This window comes from Hipposideros armiger, unplaced genomic scaffold, assembly GCF_001890085.2.
Source record: "Hipposideros armiger isolate ML-2016 unplaced genomic scaffold, ASM189008v1 scaffold_280, whole genome shotgun sequence".
Classification (NCBI taxonomy): Eukaryota; Metazoa; Chordata; class Mammalia; order Chiroptera; family Hipposideridae; genus Hipposideros; species Hipposideros armiger.
Window position 1 is genome coordinate 1,542,189 of NW_017731630.1, and position 6,817 is coordinate 1,549,005.

At 48.7% G+C, this 6,817-nt stretch overlaps 1 protein-coding gene across 16 annotated transcripts in view; it reads left to right on the forward strand.

Moving 5' to 3' along the window:
- The window catches only part of PTK2 (protein tyrosine kinase 2), a 188,561-nt gene that overhangs the window by 25,997 nt on the left and 155,747 nt on the right, over positions 1-6,817 (forward strand). The window contains exon 3 of one of the 16 annotated variants that reach the window (XM_019657844.1): positions 5,222-5,280. The exons of the other annotated variants lie outside the window; for them this stretch is intronic. The gene's annotated coding sequence lies outside the window, so the exon portion shown is untranslated. The remainder of the gene's footprint in view (positions 1-5,221; positions 5,281-6,817) is intronic. 16 annotated transcript variants of the gene reach the window in all.

The window sequence follows — 6,817 nt, forward strand, 5'->3', positions numbered from 1 at the left end:
CGGAAAACAAAAAGATATCTACATTACGATTCATAACAGTAGCAAAATTACAGTTATAGAGTAGCAACGAAAATAATTTTATGGTCGGGGGTCACCACAACATGAGGAACTGTATTAAGGGGTCGCGGCATTAGGAAGGTTGAGAACCGCTGATCTAGTCTCACGCGCCATTTTTATTTTTGCTCTGCTAACGTTTGCAGGGTTTGTCCTGGGTCCTGGCAGGAGTGTCAGAATACTACAACTGTGAAATTTATGTATGTATGTATGTATGTATGTATTTATTTATTTATTTTTGCATGTGGGAGTCAAACCGGCAACCTTGCTGTTAAGCGTGCACGCTCTATCCATTGAGCCATCCGGGTGGCAGCTCAGCTCAAGGTGCCGAGTTCAGTCCCAGCCGTGGATGGGCATAGCCACCATCGAACAGGCAGCCTTGTCGACAGGAGCACGTGCTCTCACCAGCTGAGCCATCCTGCCACCCGCTGGTTGGCAGCTCGGCGGCAGCTCAGCTTGTGCGCAGCTCGGGCACAGCGTCCCTGGCCCGTGTGGGAATCAAACCAGCGTCCCTGGTGCTCAGAGCTTGTGCTCTTAAGCCAACTCTTAACCAACTGAGCCCCTCGGCCGGCCCTGAGATTTATTTTTTTTAGGTGGTGTAAGGAGTGGCGGGCCATGTGGGCTTCCTGGATTTTATGTCGCTGTTTCTTTTTCCCTTTTTATATTCATGAGAAAACAAGGTTTTCTGTAAGTTTAACTCCTTATTTCTTCAGTGTGTGTTGAATGAGCCCTTGTGCTTGGTCTTGGAGGTGAAGTGGTGCCGAGACAAGGCAGCCGCTGTCAGGGAGCTCAGTGTCCTCGGGCCGTGACATCACAACGTCTGGACACCACCTCTGCAGCCATGGCCTTTGAAATGAGCTTCTGCCGTGCCCTTACTGCTTATAGATGGTAGAAGGACATTTTACTAGCCATTGAGCAATAAGGCCCTCGAGATAATCTGTGCAGGACAGACAAGACTCCTGCCCGCCATGCAGATCGCTTTGCAGTTGGGGCAGCTCGGCAGTCGGCGTCATGTACAAACAGGACAGGCGGTGGTTTAGAAGGTGTCAGTGGCGTGGGGAAGGTGAAGCAGCGGGAGTGCTGGGCCGCGCAAGTTTAGACGAGGCGGTAGGGCTGGGCCTCATGGCGTAGGTGACACTGGAGCGAAGACTTGGCAGAGGAGAGCGTGAGCCTGTTGGGTACCTGGGCAGGAATGTCCTGCCGACAGGGACAGGCAGTGCAAGGGCCCTGAGGCGGCCCGGGCCTGTCGTGGTGCTGATGGGGCGCACCGACCACACTGAGCTTGTAGGGACAGGTTCTGGGGCCTGAGGAGCTGTGAGTTTTAGCAGAAGCGTGAAACGGTGTGATTGATGGTGGAAAGGTTCCGTGCAGCTGCTGGGTGAGAGTGGGGCGTAGGGCTGAGCGAGGGGCTGCGGCATCAGGCAGAGGCCTGCAGTGGTACCCCAGGTACAAGGTGGCAGTGCTGGCCAGGGGGCAGGTGATGTGGGGAGAGCTACACGCTGTGGAGGTACAGCCGACCCTTGGGCACGGGTGTGAACTGCATGGGTCCGCTTACACGCGGATTCTTTTCAATAAATATACAGTCAGCCCCCATATCCCCAGGTTTCATATCTAAGGACTGAACCAATAACTGACGCAGAGGGCCGCCTGTATGCGTCGCCCTAGGCTGTCTGTATAAGGGACTTGAGCATCTGTGGCATTGGTCTGTGTTTCGGGGGAGTCCTGGAACCAATCCCTGTGGATACTGAGGGATAACTGCACTTGAGTCAGAAGTTACATAGGGATATTTGACTGTGTGGGAGTCGGCACCCCTAAACCCAGCGTTGTTCAAGGGTCAAGTGTATTTTGAAGGCAAGGATAATGGGTTTTGCCAATGGACTGCTTCGCAGTAACAGACAAATAGAAGTCAAGGATGACTAAGGTTTGGGTCTGAACAAATAGTAATGTCTTTCTGGTAAAGAAAAGTCTTTTAATTAAGACTTTACTTTCCAACTTGGGCCCGTGAAGCAACATCCTCTACAACTAGACTTAAGAACAAAACGACAGCAACTTGTCTGTTCCCCTTCCCCCAATTCCCCAGCACTGTTCCCATCCCCCCAATTCCCCAATAAAAAAATCTTAAAAAAAAAAGACGTGTTAAGTAGGACTTAAAGGGTTTCTTTTAATCATACTGATACTATAAAGAGTTTGTTTTTAAAATCACAGTGAGTGATGGCCTTTATAAATTAGTGTATAGAATTCATAAATCAGCATAAAGAGACTGCTTACTTTTTTCACTTATGTTGCCGTTAAGTATAGGCCATTCCTGTTCTTTCCAAGATGTCACTGGACTGGGACTTGAAAAGCATAAGTAGCTCTTCCTGTTGAGCAAGAAGTAGGAGTGCTGACCCCACCAAGCTGCCTCGCACCCTCATAACTGGTCAGCTCGGGCCTTGGGCACGTTGCTGGACCTTCTGAGCCGCAGTTCCGTCTTCTGGAGAAACGGGGAAAGAAGTGCTCTGTTGGACTGCCAGGACTAAAACGTGCGTGTGTCCCACGAAAGCACTGGGCACCTGGTCCTCGCTCATGCCGGCTGTGCTTGCTTCGCAGTGTCGGGCTGGCTCTGAACTTCCCCGTAGCTGCTGCTTCCATCGGGCTCTGCTTCATGGCCGGGAGGAGGGGCTGCTTCTTTTTCTGGTCGTTGTCCTATCCCCTTAGGACGTTGTACAGTAGGAGACGGTATTGGGCTGTCCCCAAAGCTGGGCCCGGCTTCAAGAGAAAGCTGCCATTCGCTGGTTTCTTCAGCAGAAAGTTGGCGTCTCCTCTCCCTCCTCCACACTCACGTTCCACATCCTGAAAAGCTCCAAACCTGTGTCTTGTCCCTCCTCCACTGCCCTGCCCTAGCCCCAGCTTCCTCCGCCTTTGGTGTGCNGAGTCATATTGTGAAAACAGTTTGCTTTGTCAAGCCATAACTAGGGGTAGTTTAAAATGTAGATTGTTGACTTCTCACTGTTTATAGCTGAGAAATGTAGGTTGTCGAAGGGAATGACATTCACCACCAGGGGTCCTCCCTACACCAGTAGACCTTGCCACTATAGCTTTGTGATTGCAGCCGCTCAGCCCAGTTTCTCCAACCCAGAGGTTTTCTTCGCTTCTCTTACCTAACACGGAAAGGCAGTGCTTGGGTACTGTTGCTACTTGCTAAATAAGATGGTAAATGGATTTATATGGTAAAAAATGTACAGTGGTGAAGTAAGTTGGATGTTATATGTGTGTTCAATAAAATAAAATTTCAGAGTTGGTTCGAGCAGTGTCAACATTAAAATAAATAACCACTTGGTTGTCTTTTGATATTTTTATTATTTGATCAATATAAGCAAAAGAACCTCTATTTTATAACACCTAGAGTTAGGTGGGAATTTTTGCGGGGTTTCTTGTCCTGACCTGTGTTATTATGCCTCTACCAGTGTATTCGAAAAACTAAAGCAGTACCGTCTTACAGATTTCAGGGGCCTTTTTGTTTTTTCTTTTAAACTTGATGGAAAGTAAGCTCCCAGCAATTTCTAAACCTAGAATTTAGCTTTTGGTCGCCTATATAGCAAAACAGATAAGTAGCTATTAATTAATGTCTGTGAAAGTACCCTAGTTCAGCACTGTTCAGATTTTCTGCCTCTTGAGAGCTGCATTTTCCTTTTGATTCCCTATATCTCAGTGTTGCTTAATTCAGTGCTTACGCTTCTTTCCTGGGGATTTTGCTGCCCTCCTCTGGCACCAGCTGCGCGTCCAGCAAGGACTGTGATGGCTTTCACCCGCCTTTGTGCTGGGCGGGCTTGCTGACACTGGGGGCTCGCACGTGAGTGAGTGAGGGCAGGGTTTGGTGAATTCGGGTATACACGGCGACGAGAGCAGCTTACCTGCTTATGTTCTTTCCGTGGGCATGTTTCTCGGCTAGCTTCTTTGTCCCTTTTGTCCTCAGCCTAGGCCGAGTGGGGCCTTCTTCCTGAGTCTCCGGAAACCTGGTGGCATTAGGCAGGTGGCGTTCTAGGTGGGGGTTGAGTGTGGTCTGGCTGCTGTCCGCTGCTGGTGCCCGCCCAGCTCCGATCAGGTAGCTGTAACGTTAGGGGTGCTCCCTCAGGCCTCTGTCCCTCTGTTTGTCCACGTGTCACATGTGGATTATAAATAACATCGTGTACCTCACTGGCTGTTGGAAGTCCTGATTGAGAAGATGGGTGTACAGCGCTGTGGCCAGAATCGGTCGGGTGTGCCGGCTGTGGAGCCTGGCTGCTGGAAGCTCTGTGACCTTGAACAAGTAAGTTACTTGGCTCTGTGTGTTTCAGTTTCCTCAGCTGTGAGTCAGGGCTAGTGGAGTCTCCCTCATGGGGTTGGTTGGTAATAACGACATCAGTCGGGATTCTGAAAGCACTCAGCACAGGGCTTGGCACATAGTAGACCTTACCTGGGCATCACGGTACCGTCCTCGTTACATTCACACTGTGTTAGTGTTGCTATTATGCTGTTTTGTGACAGGCACGCGGTCACTGTTCCGGAAGCGATAGGCATTGTCCTCACTTTACAGGTGAACAAGCAGGTCGGGGTAGTGAGGTAGCCTTCCTTTGTCTCACTGGGGCTCCTTTGTGTCTTCCAGTTGCAAATTCAGTGCTTTCCTCAGCTTCCCCCGAGTCTCTCCAGAGTGACAGAAGGGACGCAGAGCAGTTGTTAGGAAGCTTTGCTGGGAGGGCAAGTAATGCCAGTACCAACGCCTTTTGGAGAAGGCAGTGTTTTGAGACCTACTGTTGTTATATTTGCTTTAAAGGGTGATTATATCCTTTATTATAACTAGAGTTCTTTAGTCCTTACCAAGTCATACCAAGTTTTATTGATAGACTAAGATTTTCAGGAGATTATTGGTTTTTGTGGTGGAAACAGTGAGACACGATGACATAGAAATGATAATTTGATGAGTCTTAACGGAAGCTCGCTTAGCACAGGACCCCCTACTTTTGGAGTTAGGGTGTATGGTAATTGTAAGCTGCTAATGGGCATGGTGCCACATTGTAAGTGTCGATTTTATTTAAATCTATAACTGAATCGATGCAGACATAAAAGACATAAGATAGATTTTGAATTAATGTATATGTAATATGAATTATATTTTTCTTTTATATTTCTCCTGTTGGCTGACATAAAGTATTTGCCAGCACTTTACTCTTCACAGAAGCACTGGGAGTTTTCGTGTCACTGCTTACGGTAAGCGAACCACCATGAGAAAAGGGAACGCCGGCCTTGCATTGTGTGAACTGCTGCTACTGGTGACATTTCTAAGCACTTTGTTCCTTAATAGTTGGTTCCTTCCTAGTGACTTTCTCACGTTGGGCAGCGGTTCTGTGGGGAAGCCAGACAAAGTCATGGTTTTTGAAGGGTTTGGAATTCCCGTTTCTGCCTGCTGACCGGCTCCTGCACCTTTCGCCAGTCTCCTAATGAGTTCTATCTAGTCCAGCGGTTCTCAACCTGTGGGTCGCGACCCCTTTTGGGGTCAAACAACACTTTCACAGGGGTCACCTAAGACCATCGGAAAACAAAAAGATATCTACATTACGATTCATAACAGTAGCAAAATTACAGTTATAGAGTAGCAACGNATTTGTTCATTTGTAACTTTGGAATTTGTTTTGTGCTCCGCAGCTGGGAAGCTGTAGCATCAAGGTCCGATCCCAGTTTCTCTTATTTCCAGACTGCTCATTCTGGTAGGCTAGTGGTAAGTCGAGCACAGGGAGTTCATAGAAGGTTCCTAGGTCTCTCTGCGGGTATGGCATTGACCAGCATTTCGTTTTACCAGCATATTGCTACGGTAGAAGCCTCATGGATGGGGCTTCATGGGTCCAGAATTCACGGTAATTTATAATTACACTGACTTTGACTTGGGCAGTGTGTTTGTGTTAGATGTCCGAGGGGCAGAGCCCTGGATTGTTGTCTCCATTTCCTTCCGAGGGTCAGTTCCCTTTCTCCCCCAGACCCACTGCTCTTTCTGCAGAGCTTAGGTATTCGGGAAAAGAAGTTATGTCACGCAGCTTCAGCTTCCTAGCAGGCCTGCCAGTGTCGCTCTGGTTTCCCGGTTCCCCCGGCTGTTTACTGGCACTGGATGTGCTCTGCTAGGTGTGATTGTGTTACAGGTTGTGGGGAGGTCACAGCCCAGCCACTTGCTGCCCTCGCTTAATCCCACCCAGTCCCACCACAGTGCGCTGTGTGCATTTGGGGCACGTCTGCCTCTTAGCATCCTTGAGGGCAAAGATTTTATTATTTCTCCATCTTTGCTGCTTAACCCACTTAGTTTTCATAAAGTATGAACGGAGGAATGTTTAGTACTTACCACAACATAAATTCTTTTTTCTTAGATCCAAACAAGAGGGAGCATGGCAGGTATAACTTAAAATAATACAGAAGCTTCAGCTATTAAAAATAGCTCATCTTGGAGGAGCACAGGACAGCTTCATGGAGAGGCAGTATATAGCAGAGGTTATGTAACACGTTTCTTCTTAATTAATATATGTGCCTTGGAATGTGGGTCAGACAGGTAACCAGATGAGCAGCTGTGAGATAGCCCTTAGGGATCCCGGTAGAGACCTCACGTCTGCAGTTGGAAGAGAAAGCCAAGTGGCACTGTGATGACTGCGGGAGCACAGAGGAGACTGATGACCAGGCCTGGGCCTTGTGTAGGTCACGGCCACTCAGTGTCAGGAGAGGAATGGGCAGCGCAGGCACAGAGCTGGTGCGAGGCCCACCAGGA